The 17,725-nt window shown below is 46.9% G+C and overlaps 1 protein-coding gene across 1 annotated transcript in view; it reads left to right on the top strand.

Annotated features, from left to right (window-relative positions):
- Positions 1 to 17,725, top strand: part of LOC146856283 (dehydrogenase/reductase SDR family member 4-like) — a 715,264-nt gene that overhangs the window by 13,841 nt on the left and 683,698 nt on the right. The window lies entirely within an intron of this gene.

Here is a 17,725-nt window from a genome sequence, read left to right as displayed (position 1 = left end):
GGCATAAAAGGTGTCACGGTGGCCTGCCCTCTTATACAGGGAGTACCAAGTGCACACTGTGCACATTTCAGTGTTTCTAGATTTTGATGGCCGAGGGAGAGGCAGGCTGAGCATTGACTAGAGTGGCAGAGGGGCAACACTATCCAGCTCCACTAAGACTTGTGAAGCATATGGGGATGATCGGTAGCAATAATGAGCACAGTGGGCTTTTGTGCACAGATACCAAAGTTCAAAGTCAGGGCCTCGAAACCCTCCAAGGTGCTAAGGACTTGTGAATACCTGCCACTTAATCCTTGGCTGTGCCCATGTCAGTTTGATCATCTTAGATGGAAGTGTATGAAAAAGGGCTCACCAAGCTGGATAGGAATATTGGTGAAGAGGAATAATAGCTTAGTGAGGACAACCATTTTCATAATGGCGAGCCGACCTGCCAGCAATAGTGGGAGGGCCTTCCATCTGGCCACCTGATCAGAAAGTTTATCCAAAACCAATCCATAATTTTCTCTAATAACCACATTTGCGTCCCTATTAATCGGAGCCCTCACATCATTGTAAATAGAATTCTGGGACAAATCTGACTGTACCATCTGTACGGAAGAAAATGCAAGATTTTTTTCCCCCCAATTAATAGTCAAATGTGATATGGAGCCGAAGCAAAGGAATTCTCTCATTATTAAATTAAGAAGGGCCCCGGGATGTCTCTGAAATAGCGCCATGGCATCTGCATGCATGGGAATGAGGAGGTGGATGCTTGCATACCTGAGTGTGTGTTCTGTGTAGTGGTGTTGTAGCCAGGCAGCTAGGGGCTTTAAGGCAATTGAAAATAGGAGGGGAGAGAGAAGGCAGCTCTGTCTAGTACTTTTCGAGACAGAGATTTGCTCTGAGGTGTTGCCAATGATTCTGATGCAAGCAGTCAGCGAAATGTACAAAACATGCAGGCATACCCAGTCTCCCTATTATGGGGAAGATGAACCCCTACTTCAGGATGTCAAACGCATCTAAAGTATTGAGAGCAAGCATTGGCATAGCCAATAGGTCTCGCCTTTGGAACCTTAGAGCGATTGGCTTTGCCAATGTCTTTAAGCTATGTTGTAGAGCATTGTGGCTGCTGTGCAGCATGTTAAAAAGTTAGAATTACAAAGTATTATAAGCATTCTGCTTACCTTATACATAACCAAAAAGACAACAGGAGAGTGGAATTTGGGAAATAGTACCCGAATTACAACACGAGCAGCGGACGGATACTAGGGGAAATCAACAGATTCTAGATTTCAAGGGCTGACTGAGGTGGTGCTGAGTGATGCTGAGGGGTGGTGTGCTGGTGCAGAGGTGATACTCAGGTGATGGTGAGTGATACTGAAGTGGGGCTGAGTGATGCTGAGGTGGTGGTGCTGCACTGGTGCTTAGGTGGTGCTGAGCTAGTGCTACGGTGGTGTTGAGTGATGCTGAATTGGTGTTGTGCAGAGGTGATTGTGCGCTGATGCGGAATGGTGCTGCACTGATGCTGAACTGGTGCTGCGTTGGTGCTGCACTGATGCTGAGGTGGGGCTGCACTGGCGCTGAGACTGAGCCGGGAACCCAGGCCTGTTGCTGCCTCACTCAATGCCAACGGAAAGACAGGTAGATAAATGGGCACAGCGTTGAGTGGAAATATGTTAATGTTTCTTCAAAATTAATAAAAATAGAGGTGGGCGCGCAACGCAAAATGAAAGAAAGGCACGGCGACTGTACTTAAAGATAAAGCGTGTGCGTCATGAGGCACAAGAAAGGAGAGTGAAGAGGAGAAGAGAAGCATGAGGCATAAAGAAAGGGGAGTACGTAGGAGAAGTGCAGCATGAGGCACAAGGAAAGAGAGTGAGGAGGAGAAGAGCAGTGTGAGGCAGTAGGAAGGAGAGTGAGGAGAAGAGCAGCATGACGTGCATAAAAGGAGACTGAGAAAAGCAGCTTGAGGCACAAGAAAGGAGAGTGAGGAGAAGAGCAGTGTGAGGCACAAGGAAGAAGAGTGAGGAGGAGATGAGAAGTGTGAAGCACAAGGTAGGAGAGTGAGACGAGTAGCATGAGCACAAGGAAGGAGAGTGAGGAGGAAAAGAGCAGCATGTGGCAGAAGAAATGAGGGTGAGGAGAAGAGCAGTGTGAGGGACAATGGAGAGTGAGGAGAAGAGCAGCACGAGGTACAAGGATGGAGAGTGAAGAGAGGAGCAGCATGAGGCACAAGGAAGGAGAGTGAGGAGAAGAGCATCAGGAGGCACAAGGATGGAGAGTGAGGAGAAGAGCAGCAGGAGGCACAAGGAAAGAGAGTGAGGAGGAAATGAGCAACATGAGGTAAAAGAAAGGAGAGTGGAGAGAAGAGAAGAATGAGGCACAAGGATGGAGAGTGAGAAGTGTGTGAGAGAGGTGTAAGAGATGTCGAGAGAGAAATAAATTCCATGCCAAACAAATGAATAATAAAACAATAAAAACTGGACACATTCTACAGCTGCATTTTAAAAATGTTATAATAATTTGTGCCCTAGAGTATTCTACTCCAAAGTCACTAAGCTCACAGCAACTTTTCACCACCAGTAATAAGCTCTCCAACGTGTTGCGAATGGGAGCTCTGTAAAGACACTTCTGAGGGGAAATCATTTCATATCTCATTGTCACTGATCAGCCTCAGACTGCTACAAATTAGCCCATGTCTCATGAGACACAATACAAGATGCCACACTTGCCTCAGAAGTACAATGCACAAGCAACAAGAAATCCATTTTAAAGTGTACAACAATGAGAATATGGTCACTTTCCCATGGCCAAACCCAAGTGTGCTCCACTGCAAAGAGTTTTGTTTTGCTGGCTGTGTAACTGGAGTTATTTTTCTTTCTGGCCAGATTCAACTCTTCTTTGGGAAAGGCTGCCTGTTTGTCTGGCAGGATGAGCGTCCACGCTTCCTGCTCACTTAGAGATGTAAATCTATTCTGTGCAGGTTATTCTGAGCATCAGTCTTGAGACACTCTTGCTGCAGCTATGCTCTATCAGCCTTTTGCATATTAAGCCTTGAACAGCTGCATAATTTTTAGGTTGAGCCTAGAGGCAGCGCGCATGCTCTGCTCTGTGAGGCATGCTCTAATCCCTCTGAGTGTATAGACCACGCCCACGCTTCCTATTTGTTGCTTTGTGTACCTTCTCTACATTGGTTTCTTCTTATTGGTGAAAGGCTGCTCTCTGCCCCACCTTTGGGTGTGAATTTTCTTTAGCGGCGTATGGCCCTGTTACAAGTGCCCTGACACGTGGATTAATTTATTATTTGTCCGGCGCACTGTCTATTTTGCTTTGAATGGTACTGCACTGTTTCTTGGTTGCCCGCGGCCGCTCTCATTCCCTTGAGGCAGATTTACAATCTGCTCCTATCACTGGGCTTATGTCCATGTGACTTTGCTCCCGCTCCCTCCCGTTGTCCATGTTAATCACCTCCCACCTACCTCCTTCTCTCCTTTGGGCAATGAATTACATCACAGACCGATGGGGATAAAAGGTTGCTTTTATTTCAGCAACAAACATTTACATTACAATAATGCAATCAATGTTTACAAAACTTGAATGTAACCCCACCCCACCACCCCTACTTGCTCCCCCATGAAATATCCCAATGAATTTTCCCCCATATTGATCCCCCATGACTTTTCCCCCATATTGATTCCCCATGAATTTTTCCCCATATTGATCCCCCATGAATTTTTCCCCACCTTGAACCTCGACCCAACCCCTAAATGTGTCCCCTTCCTACCTCCTGCCTCATTCCTCTGTTTTCCCTCTGTCCTAAGCTATTCTGCCTGCCCCAACCCTTCCTGCCTGCCTCAATCCTGTCCATATCTGCCTGCAAGAGAAAGGAAGCCTGCCCAAAGCGTGGGAAACCTAAGCGCAAATAAAGGGAGGGTGGCAGGGGCACAAAAACTGGCCCGCTGTCGCCTACCTGACATCTGGACCCCCAACTGACAGATAATTAGAGCGTGGCGTTTGAAACCGCTGCGTTCTAAAGCAGGCGCCTTGGCTGTACATGCTCGTTCTGGGCGATTCCATCTGCCCGAAGCTGCCCTGGGGTGGACATTCTTCGAACGCCACTCCCAAGCCCCCCATTGGGCAATGAATTACATCACAGACCAATGGGGGTAAAAGGTCGCTTTTATTTCAGCAACAAACAATTACACTACAATAATGCAATCAATGTTTACACAACTTGAATGTAACCCCACCCCGCCACCCCTACTTAATCCCCCATGAAATATCCCCATATCGAGCAACCATTGAATTATCCCCCATATCGATCCCCCATGACTTTTTCCCCCATATTGATCCCCCATGAATTTTTCCCCATATTGATCCCCCATGAATTTTTCTCCACCTTGAACCTCGACCCCAACCCCTTAGTTTGTCCCCCTTCCTACCTCCTGCCTTATTTCTCTGTCCTCTGTTTTCCCTCTGTCCTAAGCTATTCTGCCTGCCCCAACCCTTCCTGACTGCCTCAATCCCGTCCAACTCTGCCACCAGGAAAAAACCCTGCAAAGGCGTTTTTCCTGTTCCTTCACCCCCTAAGGATTTGAATTTTGAAAAGTTCCCCATCTCAGTAAAGATGAAGTCAAAATCTCAAACCAATTCAGTATCAACAGCTGATTTAAATGAAAAACGCCAGAACATAAAATCTTGTCCTCAAAGTCGCTCCAACAGGAGAAAAAATAAAGTGATACATCATAAGAAATGATTTTGGAATATAAAATTGATCCTCAAGACAGAAGTAAGATACTGTCGCTAATACAGCCCTCAACCCCAAGGTACAACCCCAATATATCAAGTAACTTTCTTTAATATTCAACAAATACAATTCTTTTGGTATAAACGAAAGGTGAACCCCCATCAGGTCTGAGAAATTAGAAAACAAGTAAACCAGGGCCTGAAAGTTGTACCAAGTCATTTACCCCAAAATGAATAAGTAGGACATTTGGGCATGGCTTTACAAGAAAATAAATCATGTAACAAAGGCATCAATTGACCCCCAAAGCATGCCACTTTTACCCAATCAATCCTAATGTTCTCAAAGCTAAAAACTTAGGCTAGGTCCATAATGGTTTCGTTCAGCCTTCATGGCTGCCCACTTTAGAAAGGAGTGTCCGATGATCCAGACGCTTTCCATGGATGTCGGTTGGGTCAATGAGCACCTAAAAAGAGAAAGATATTAGGAAGGCCAAAAAAGATTGATAACTCATCTAAATCTCGGACACACTTTAAACAGCAATTTGATGACCAGTGGCCTAAACATTTTAGCTGTTGCAGTGAAAAACCCCCCTCTAACAGCTTCTGAAGCTGCGCCTATACGGAATGAATGGGTGCTGAATTCAATAGGGTAGAGACCTAAGATACTTAAAGCTTCCCGTAAGACTGATAAGATTTGTGAAGCTGTTAAAGTAGAACCGTCCTGGTGCTAAAACACAAATTCATATAAAAAAGGGGCGTGGGGGGATTTGGTGGTCTAAATTCAAACCAAGCTGACAAATGGGCAAAGCGGGCCGCTTAGCTTCCGCAATACCATTGTAGTCCCTTTACCTTTTTAATCTGTTTTTAGGATTCCAATAATATATGTAAAAACCATTTTGTGGTTGAAACATTGGAGACTTTTTGCCCTTGTGAATTTACTTACCTAATAACTCTGAAAACCTAAAAGCTCCAAGAAATAACCGTACCATGCCAAGCTTGAAGAACAAAAGTTCAAAATAGGATTAGCAAATCTGAGGTAACATTTGTATGAAGTCGCCCAGTAATGCAAGATATAGGCTTACTCAGTACAGTACTGCGCTACTTTATTTTAAACCAACCCTGTAAAATTCCCCTACCCAGTTCTCTTAAATATGGTTCGTAACGCCCAAAAACACTTACCATAAAAGAAATACCTGCCAGTGTTCCAGCAATTGTAGTTGCTGAGATTTACCGATCAATATTATTCATTATAAAACCGTAAAATATCATTATACAATTTATATAACCTAATACCTCATTGTTTCGACAAGAAGCACCTAGATATATGAATACAGCCCAAGCTCCTCTGTAAGCTAAAAGTGTCCTGGAAGCAAGAGAGTTTTTAACTACATGCAGCATCTTTAGTCTGCTAGCTCCATACCCCTTGAGGAATTTGAGTTTTCTCAGGGTCTACTCCGGGTGTAAAACCAAGGAATCTCTGCCACCGGGGACGAGATAACACATCTGCTCTATTATTATCCAAACCTGGCACATGCTTTAATTGAAAAGTTATATTGAAACATCGGCCTCCAAGCATGAATCTCTGTAATAATTTTTACATACGTCTATCTTGGGCCGTTTGACCATTGACCAGGTCAACCACAGTTTTGTTGAGAACATGAAAAAGAAACAATTTTGTTTGCCAACCTTGTGGCTCAAACGACCAAAGCTGCATTCAGAGGAAAGAATTTAAAAAAGCTATACTACATTTCATTTTTTTTTTGCAAACCACTTTTCTAGCCAGGATTCACCACACCATTTGCCATCCCAGAAGAGCCCAAAGCCATTGGCCCCTGAGGCATTAGAGAAAATCTGAACGGACCATAAAAACTTTCATCTAAAGACCAAATAGTAAATCCCTTGAAGACCTAAAGAAACATAATCCATACCTCAAAATCAGCTCTCATGGAGACAGACAGACGAACTCTGTGATGAGGTAAAGTAAACGCTGACCTTGTAAAAACCTAACTATCTACTAAAAGACCTGCAAGTTTTCACGACTTAGCGAGCAAAATTCAAAAGACCTAATAATCGCTGTGAGAAGTTGGCCTGGTATATGCTGTCCACTAGTTGTAGTGGGCACCTTGCACCAGTTCAAACAACCCCTTATTGATGATAGGTTAAAGACAACCTTTATTGAAAGCTATCCTAGTTTTAGCTATGGAGAGCAGCCTTCAGGCTAAGTCTTGAAAGAATGTAAAGCAACTTGTTTTACCAGTCTATAATCTCTTGAGTGGCTAAATGAAAGGAGACCACACCAGGTATATATATAAAATATGTGTATTTATTCCTAAACACACCCTACTAGTCTCTTTATGAGGCTAGAGGTAAAAGCACATAAATTGCACTTCAAATATTACAGGAAAGTAGCACAATTACACATTAGGCCCTAGGGGCGGACCAAACCATATACTAAAATAGTGGTATAAGAACCACGACTTAACTAGACACAAGGCCTAGAGCCTGTAGAATCGCTGGGACCCCAAGGAACCACCCATGGTAGTGACACAGGGGACACACGGGGCCGTGTGCAGTGTGAGAACACAGCCACGAGCTCCCGTTAGCTTCTATAGGGAAAGTACAGGTTAGATATTTAGAGTTAAAGGACACTTAGGAATGGACTAGGACTAAACCCTCTTGGACTTAGACAGTTCTAGGGTCAACACCCACGGGAGCAGTGGAGTACTCAAGTTACCTCACCCAGGGAAGCCGGGTGCATAGGTGTCAAATGGTGTCGGGTCGCGTCGTCGTTTTCAAAGGTCGCTGGCGAAGAAGTGCTGCTGCCGGGAAGATGCGAAGTGTCCAAAGGGATCCAAGCCTGGATCAGAGATGTGAAGAACCTGAAAGCAGAGGGTACAGAGTATGGGTCACTTGTCAGTGACCAGGGGCACGATAGACGAATGCCCACCCATGTCGGGTGTTTCAGGTGAAGAAGGTGAAGCTTGACTCTTCAGCCACGAGGACCAGGAGGTGTTGAGGATGACCAGTTGCTGGATTCGAGCTGTACCACAAAGGATGTCGAGTGCTGCTGTGTCGGTGCTCGGATTGGACACAGCAAGCCTTGGCAACAACAACCCACACAAAAAGGAGAAAGATGCTTCGGTGCAGACCAGCAATGTCCGAGGGACTCACCCACCAAGGAGGAGTTAGAGCACATCTGGAGAAACCAGGGAAGCTCAAAGAAAATCAGAGTTACCTTCACAGGGACCAACCAGTTGACGGACCAGGGATCGCAAAGGGACCTCGAGCAGGAATGCAAATAGCGGGCTCACGGAACACTCGTGGAGTGTAGGCCCACAATCTGCAGTGCAAAAGGTGCTTGGGGTCTGGGCTACAAGTTACCCAATGCACAGCCTCGAGAGTTGTCTGGAAGCTGAGGCACTTGCAAATGTGCACGGTGCCCAGGGGTTCCGGTTCCACGGTACCCACAAGGGCTGCGGGTCTCAGCTTTGCTGGGAACTCAGTTCGGCCTCTGGGAAGTCTGGAAATCCACCTCTGGTGTTGCAAAGTCTTTGGCGTCCAGCGGGAGCTTCAGAGATACAGACCAGACGGATGCATCTTTGGTGCCTGCCAAGCAGGGGAGTAACTCCTTTACTCCAGGGAGATTCTTCAGTCATCTGGCGTTGAACAGATTGTTGAAGTTCCAGAATTCCGTTTCAGAGTTTCGTCCAGGGAGATCTAAAGTTCTGGTTACAGAAGTTCCCTCTTTATACCCAAGGAAGGGGTTGGACTAACTCAGGGGACACACCTCTGGGAGGGTTTGGAAAGAGGGGTGGCTACACCCATTTCCTTTCTACAGTTTCCCGCCAGAGCAGGGGCTGGTAGGCCCTGCAACCGGTTTGAGCTGGACTATGTACAGGGGCACCAAATATGCCCCCAGTGCAGTACTTCAAAGCACTCATGGAGTGCTCCCACCCAGCCCTAATCCACTAAGGCCTCCCTGTGACAGGAAACCTATTGTCCAGGCGTCCCCTGCTGAAGTTTCGGTCAGCAGCAAGAGGCCAGACTTGTGTCTGTGGCGGCAGCATCCCTTTTGTGATGCCAAGGCTCTTTTAAGCTGGTACCGGGTATAACGGTGCTGTCATGTCTCTCCCTCCAGAAGGGTGGAATCATACTCCCATACGAGTTAATGGCGTGGGGGTATGATTCCAAGGTGTTTGACACCAAACACAACATGTTTCTGTGCAGCCAGTCCAAAGTTAGCATTTACCGTTTGGTTATAATGCACTTAAGAGTATATGGTCAGGCTGCATCACAGACAACCCCGGAGACGAGATTCCGAAGGCTGCAGAGGGGCTCTGCTCATGCAGGGGCACCCTCTCACACAAAACCAAGCACCCTGCCTTCAGGATTGATAAGGCCTGCCATAGGGGTGACTGATAGGTTTCTGTGTGCAGTAATAGGTGAGATATAGTGAACCTATATCTCTGTAAGGGTTGCATGCACCTCCTTACCCAGGCTGCAGTAGCAGACATATGGTGCCATTTTGGAGGGCTTCCCAGGGGTGGCATAATACATGCTTTAGCCCCTGGTAGGCCTCTGTGGTACCTATGCCCTGGGTACATAGTATACCATATACTAGGGACTTATAAGGGCACCTCAGAATCCAATCTGTGGTGTACCTAAGGTACTTGGAATCAATTTAGAGAGGAAGCAGCTAGGCTGGGGTCCTGAATGGTAGGGCCCCAGCCAGACTAAAGTCGAAAAACAGTGTTACAGCAGCAACAAGTGGGGGTAATCATAAGAAGCAGATCCTACTCTCCTACAATCACTGTATGTCAAACAAGGTGAGTTTCTGAGATAACCTAGCATGTTCCAGGAAATCCAACATCTCCCTCACTTACGCCAATTATAATCTGGCCTCCAGTCTTATGGTGTCAATTTCAATACCCAGAAAGATGAAATATGTCACAGGGCCTTCTGTTTTTTCTTCTGCAAGATGGACGCCTAATTTCTTGGCTAGAGACTGAAAAAAACAAAGAGCTCTGCTACAGTGTTGAGCTTTCGCCACACCAACAAACAGAAAGTCATCCAGATAATGTGACACTTGAACATGACCTGACCTGAAAGGGAAAACCCATTGAAGAAATGAGCTAAAAACCTCGAAAAGCTGACAAGAAATTCCAAACCCCATAGGAAAAACTTTATAGACAAAACATTTTTGTACTTCCAAGTGGATGACTAGCAAGGCAAGATTCATTGGGTGTTGTGAAAGTAATCTAAAAGCAGATTTAATGTTGCACTTTGCTAACTCCACATGTGAAACTGCTTTCCTCACCAGTTCAAGAGCCCCATCTACTGAAGCAAATTGTACTATAGTATCTTCTTTAGCTTTGAAATCATTCACTGATAAACCTAGTGGCCATGACAAATGCTGGATTATGCGAAATTCGCCGTGTATCCCCCTTTTTTTTTGTAACAACTCCCAAGTGTGAAATTACCGGACAGTGGTGTTATGTTTTAGGTATATTGGCGCCGCATGGAATCTTCACACAGAATATTATGATTCAAACAGTCGTTTAACGGTGCTAAAAGGAGGGGAGAACCACCTAACTCCCCAAGGCAAACCTAAGTTTTATGAAAACATATAACATTCCTTAGCACACGTCTTTTAGTTATTAAAGTGACTTTAGTACATGGTGTAAACTGTGAGTACAAACATGAATAATGGACCCTTAGTACTTCTTTACTCTTCTATCAAGTTTCGTTTAATAAATGCAAGTCTTCAAGAGTAGTCATCTACAGCCAACACGTGTTTCGTCGTAATGGGTAGTAGTACCACGACTTTTTCAAGGCTGTATAATTATGAAAATACAAAATCAATACTTGTTTTAGGGAATCTAACCCTAATCATCATTCCATATGTTTTGCTACGCTATACAATAACATAGTGCCTCATGCAAACTGTGGGATACAGTCAACCACTTCCAAAAGAAGCAATATTAACAGAAACTTCCACTGTGTAAATGCAGTGAGACTATGACTCAAACCCAGATGGAGAGACCTTGTTTGGATGTGTGCCAGTTCAGAATAAATTCCAGTGTATATAATTAACTGATTTGTCGTTAAGTATATAAGAATTATAAGAGCAAAGAGTAGAAAGGGATATGGAAGTATTTAGTATAGTGGTGGGCGTGTGAAAAGAAACCTAAATAGTAATAGAAGTGATAAGGGTGAATGTATCTAAGTTATGGTTATATTAATTGAAATTAGTATTATAAATACCTAGTTGATGTGAACAAAGAATTCTGTGAGAAAAGTGTAAAAAGAGCGCAATTCATGAATAATCTTACGTAAGAATTAACTAGACATCAGAGGTGATAATGACATCGGTAGTTGTATTAAATTTGTACCTACTATATATGTGGTGATAATTCCAAACCGCATAGGGTTTCTGGGGGGTGACGTCAATGTAGAACGATATAAAAGTCTTGGTGTACGAGTCTTCTCAGGAACCCAAATAAGCATAAAACATATCCGCTTTCTATCACTTACATCAAAACTTAAAAGCTCATAATAAACAAACACCAGCAACATAAGCAATGGTGCATCTACTGTCATTTGTAAAGCATTTTGTCATAATGTTTAAAATACTCTCACTAAGTTCTGCGCAAACGCGCTATATCCACTTGGTGGCACAGTCTCACTTCTTAGTAATTCAACTAACTCCTTGTTTGTTCAAGTGAAAAAACTTACACTCAATCAAACCATTAAAGACACCGAAAGCATCATTTAAATAACCATAAAGGCAAGCGCTGAGCCCATAAACAGCACGAAAACTGCCCCGCTGCCGCCTACGTGACATCTAGACCCCCAACTGACAGATAATTAGAACGCAGTGTTTGAAACCGCGACGTTCTAAAGCAGGCGCCTTGCCTGCACGTGCTCTTTCTGGGCGATTCCATCTGCCTGAAGCAGTCCGGGGGTGGACATTCTTCGAATGCCACCCCCAAGCCCCCCATTTTCTAGGCGCAAGTTTTTTTGTTTTTGTTTATTATAATATTTTCTTTTTTATATATGAAACAATAGGAAACACGCCAACATCTCCAATCTCTGTGGTGTGAGGACAGCAGCTGCTGGAGGTCTCACATGCTCCTTCTTTCAGCACGCTGTCACACCCTTATTTCCTCTGGCAGGTTCACTCTGCTCCTCTTTACTTGCTGCACGGACCATCGTTCTTCCTTCTGGTTAGTGTTAAGCTTCCTCCCTCTGCCTTTGTTGTGTTCTTACTCCCCCGTTTATTTAACTTCCGTGATCATTTTATGCTTCGCTTAGTTTTTTTAGTTCACACCCTCTGCTTGATTCATCTCTGCGCTGTAAAATTAACCAGCAAAACTGGGGTTATATACCACCCTCTGGGAAGACAATACAACATATTACAGAAAATCAAACAAACTGTTCTGCACATTAGCGAGACCGTAACGTGGTGGTCCAATGAGGGAAGCAATTGGTGGGTTTGAGGCTGCTCACATTTGGAAGTAGAACCAATGAGGGCGTGGCAGTAGGCTCTGCAAATTCCCAAATCCCAGGGGAAAAGAAAAAAAACAACTCCATGGAAGTGCGACATTCCTGCTTTGGTTCGGAGTGAGCCCTCATGGTAGCTCAGTAATTCAGCCCAGACGAGAGCACTGCATTTGGAGTTTTTGTATTGCCAGTTTGGCATTTTGCTTTCTTGCCAGAAGTGTGCATTTCGAAATAGAAGTATCATATCATGCTTTTATGAATAGCAATTTGTTGAATTCCAGTGGGTGCGCTCTCCGAGGCTGAATACTTGCTTTGTGAGGCTTATTCCTCATTTGAAATGTAGGTAACCCTCTAAAAGAATGCCGGTATTATTTTGGGAAGAGACAGTAAGACTATCAACATTTATTGGGTGATGGCCCATCTCTCCAAATCTGCCTTTAGCACACTTAACATAAGTCTTAACGGTAAGAAGGTAAAGTTTTGTTTGGTACGCATGACTTAGCAATCATTGCAATAAAAACACCGAATTTCCTGTTATGACACTGCTAGGTCTATGCTAATGGATACTAACGTGACAGGTCAGTATTGCTTCCACAAGATTTTTATACCTTGATTTCCTTTCCCTGCCACTCAGCCAGTATGAATGTGATGTGTATGTGGAATGTTAGAATGCTGAGGAGAGAGTGGGATGTTGGAGTGCTTGGTTGTGTGGATAGAGAGACAGTTGGAGAGTGTGGACAGTGTGGTCTGAGCAGCAAGGATGCTGCTCCTGGTGGGGCTGAACTACACTACTTTACATCTTCTACTCATCACCTTAATCTGACCTGTAACTAAGCTTAAATAAACCTCTTACTTACAACTTTCCTCATGGCTACCTCTGGAGTTCTTTTGGTTGCAACATTGGCGATGATCTTCAGAAAAATCATGCGTATTCCTAAGGATTAAGCCTACCTGAGGTGAAAATACTTAAACTGTTTTGCTGGAAACTACTAAGAATATTTGAGTTAAAGATACAGAAATCTGAAGGAAAAGAACACCCGTTAGCCCCACCGGTGTCCTTTACCACCTGGACCGCCTGTCTGGGGCGTTTGAACTTCCTCACATCAATGGATTTGATAAACATTTTGAAACATGATTTCCCTGCTATTGCACTACTAATTTAAATGTGTAATTGTCAAGTGCACATTTATTGAACTGGCAAAGCTGTTTGTGAACATGATGTTGAGAGAAAACCTAAGGTGCGAATTGATTTTCGACAATGTGACCTGTATTTGGAATGCAGCGGCCAACATGCCATTATACCATCTGGAATCTTTACTGTCACCAAGCAACTTATTTTTGACAGTGAGTAATGAGCTGTGAGTATGCCGGAGTTCATCTGTTGATTGTGCACCTTTGAAATTTGAAGGAAGTGCTCGTGGGCCTTTCAACTGCAACTATCTTGCTGTGACGTGTGTGCGCCTGCAGTAAGAACGGCCCTCTATGTGAACTGCGACAGACTCGTAAGCATGGACTGACAGGGAGGAATCTTCCTCATACTAACTAGTCCAGAATCAGAGATTAATGCGCACTGCGAGAGTAATCAGCCGGGAGTGTTTTTTTTTTAATCCTGTTACCGCTTGTGTCTTTTTGAATGTAAACAGCCCAAACTTTCGCTTGAGCAGGCTACCTCGAGCCTCATGGAGCTGCTGGATTCTTTTCCTCTGCACGGTGTTCCATCTAGCTTCACGCCTGCAGTATTCTAGTGTCAGTGACGTTCTCACCTGACTTACGCAAGCCGTGTACGTGTCATACTAATGCGCCGTCTTATCCCTGATGACGTGCTTCACTACATGGGAAGAGCGGGAGACTAGAATAGCTCTTCTTTATCTGATGCAGACTGAGATATTTAATCGGAACTTCTACAGCATGACTTTGAACCTTGAAGCAAGTCAGTTACCTTTTGGCGTGTAGTGTGTATTGCTGTGAGCCTGTTGGACTGTGTTACAGTTAGCGCTCTAGCCGGAGATACGTAGATTGCGCTCACGTCGACGGACGTGAGCGCGCCGATATAATAAACGGGCGGGCGAACAGAGTTGAGTTCGCGCCCAACCGCACTAGCGAAGTGTGTGTGTGATCATTGCTCGTCGCGCGCGCGAGGCCTAGCCAGGCAGCACGCGCCCCCACCCACTAGCCCGGGGGAAGCCTCACAACACTGGAGACGAAGGTGGGCCCCTGATTCAGACTTCGGAGATCGGAGCAGCACCAGCTGCCCACGCCACCGGCCTCTGAGCTGCTGACACATTCCTCGGGCCTGGGAAGGTCTCGCCTGGCGGTGCAGCGCCCTGAACCTGCTAGTACGAAGCCACCGGCACTTCGCGTGAGTGGAGGTCCACTGTAGCCATAGCAAGCACGTAGGTGGTGTCCCGATGCCCTCATGAGCGACACTGAACAGGCAGGCCCAGCAGGGGCGCTGCCCCATCACCCCGCGTCAGGGGTCTTGCCTCCGTTCAGCGAAGCGGCTGACCCAACGACAGCCGCCCCGCGATGGCAGACCTGGCTGGGCAGGCTAGAGAACTATTTCATTGGGTCCAGGGAGACAGATGGAGTAGTGAAACGGTCCCTCCTCCTCCACTATGCCGGGGAAGAAATATACCTGCTTTTCAAGCACCTGCCCAACACGGGGAACCCGGATGACTACCAGGCAGCAGTGAGGGCTCTGAATGCGCACTTCGATCCCCAGGTCAACCCAGACTATGAACATTTTAAACTACGCCAAGAGAAGCAGCGCGAAGGGGAGTCGGTGGATGCTTTCCACACGAGGCTAGGGCCCTCGCAGACACGCACCTTGTAGGGGACAGGGCCAAAGAAGAGATCCGAGCGCAAATAATACTGGGAATCAGGAGTAAGACGCTTCGGGGGCTGATACTTCGAAAACCCAACATTACGATGAACGAGATCCTGGTCCTGGCCAGAACACACGACTTGTCGGCGGCACGAGCAGAAGAGATGGACCAAGCCTTCAGCAAGGGTGCCGACAAAGGCATAGAAGTGAAGGTAGAAAAGGCAGACGCAGTACGAGCAAAAGAACGGCCACAGAAGCCCCAGGACCGGCGAGCCCCGGATCCAGCCCGGCAGTGTGGATACTGCGGATATGACGACCACCCTCTCAAGGCATGCCCGGCCAGAGGGAAAACGTGCACCAACTGCGGCATCGACAACTATTTTGCGTCAGTCTGCCGGAGGAAAACACATTTTGGTGCTCTCCGCGGAACGCAAAAATGTCAAATTATCGCAATTTCCGCAAACGGAACGAAATTTTCGCCCAGGCCTACTAAAGAGTACCAGACGACCGCAGCCACGGTGCGACAAACTCATAGCTGGGTCAGCAGTGAATGCCGTGATCGACACAGGTGCATCCATAACAGTGATGGGTGTACAACAGTATAATCGCCTCAAGCCAAAGCCCGAGCTCCGACGATCCAAGGCCAAGATATACGCCTACGGAAGTGACACGCCGCTTCCGCTAAAAGGGAAAATGACAGTGGGAGTGCAATCAGGACAATCAGAAATTGTCATCGACATCCACGTAATCGACCAAGAAGTGGATACATTGCTCAGCGGGCACGCCGCAGAGGATCTAGGGCTCATCACGTTCCTCCGGATAGTCCAGGACAGGCAAGTCGACGACCTGTTGGAAACATTCCAAGGCCTATTCTCAGGACTAGGGAAGATCAAGAGGCCACCGATACGCCTCCACATCGACCCCGCGGTACAACCGACAGCCCTCAGGCACAGGCGAATCACATTCCACCTACGCCCGCTGGTAGAGGAGCTCCAAAGGCTGAAGGAACAGGGGGTGATCGAGAAGGTCACAGGGCCCACACCGTGGTATATCCCCAATGGTGATAGCTGAGAAACAACGCAACCTGGGAAGATCCGGCTATGCATCGACATGCGTCTCCCCAACAAGGCCATCAAACAGGAGAGGCATATCACTCCGACCATGGATAACATTGTGGCGGATCTAAACGGTGCCCGATGGTTCTCGAAACTAGACCTGAACGCGGGCTACCACCAGCTCACCCTGGCGAAAGAGAGCAGGTACATTACGACATTCAGTACGCACCTAGGGCTGAGACGGTACAAGCTTCTAAACTTTGGGATTTCGTCGGCCGCCGAAATCTTTCAAAACACCTTCAAAGACATTTTGATCGGCCTCCCTGGCGTCCTAAACGTGAGCGATGATATCCTCATCTACTCCAAGACAGCGGAGGAGCACTACAGACATGTCCGGGCCACCCTAGCACGTCTACAGGAGCATGGTGTCACCCTACACCGGAAGAAGTGGCAACTGTTTCAACAGAAGATCGAATTCTTCGGATACGTGTTCACTAAAGAAGGCATCCAAGTGGACCCCCGGAAGTCGCACGCCATCAAAGTGGCGGCAGCCCCAACGCCAGTAGCCGAAGTCCGCAGCTTCCTGGGGATGGCCACTTATTGTGGGAGATTCATCCCGAACCTGGCCACCCTAGCCGAACCTCTCCGGAACCTCACCAAGACAGACGTGATGTGAAAGTGGACCAACGCCGAGGAGGCAGCGTTTGAAGCGATCAGAGAGGCGCTGCTGGGTCAAACAACACTCGTCTATTTTGATCCGAGCAAGAAGACCGAAATCCTAGTGGATGCCAGCCCCGTGGGGCTCAGTGCAGTCCTAGCCCAAGAGCAAGAACCGGGACAGTGGGCAGCTTTAGCATACGCCAGCAAGGCCCTCACGGACACCGAAAAACGATATTCCCAAATCAAGCGTGAAGCGCTGGCGATCCGATGGGGCTGCCGCCATTTCCATCTGTACGTATGCGGACACCCGTTCACGGTGGTGACCGACCATCAGCCGCTGGTGCCGCTATTCCGAGGGACAGCGCCACACCCTCCCCCACGGATAGAACGATGGGCCATCAGCCTGCAACAGTTCCACCTAAGCGTAGTGTACAGACCAGGAGCCAAAAACCCAGCGGACTTCCTGTCCCGACACCCGAACCACTGTAGCAAGCCGGAGCCAAAAGACAGTGAGGAAGAAACAGAGAGTCATCTCGACATGGTGGCTGCGCTGACGTGTCCCCGGGCCCTGACGCTAGAAGAGGTCCTAGAGACAGCTGACCAAGACCCGGTAATGGCCAAGGTCAAGAGCACCGTTCTTGAGGGAACCTGGCAACACTTTCTTCAAACAGCCAACTCGTGGGCTGACGAAGACAGAGACGACCTTCAACACATGTGGAGGGTACGCCACGAGCTGAGCATGACCAGAGGGGGGCTCCTCCTAAGAGGCTCCCGAATTGTCGTCCCTGCAGCCCTCAGGACAAGAGCTATGCAGCTAGCCCACAAGGGACACCAAGGGACGGAGAGAATGAAGGCTCGAATGAGAGAAAAGGTCTGGTTCCCGAAGATGGACGACTATGTCGACGATGCCGTCCGTAGCTGCCAGTCATGCCAGTTGACGGGTGGAGCCCAACCTCCG

This window comes from Triturus cristatus, chromosome 4_1 (genome assembly GCF_964204655.1).
Source record: "Triturus cristatus chromosome 4_1, aTriCri1.1, whole genome shotgun sequence".
Lineage (NCBI taxonomy): Eukaryota > Metazoa > Chordata > Amphibia > Caudata > Salamandridae > Triturus > Triturus cristatus.
Note: the sequence above shows the minus strand (reverse complement) of the source record. Positions and strands in the feature narration are given on the sequence as shown.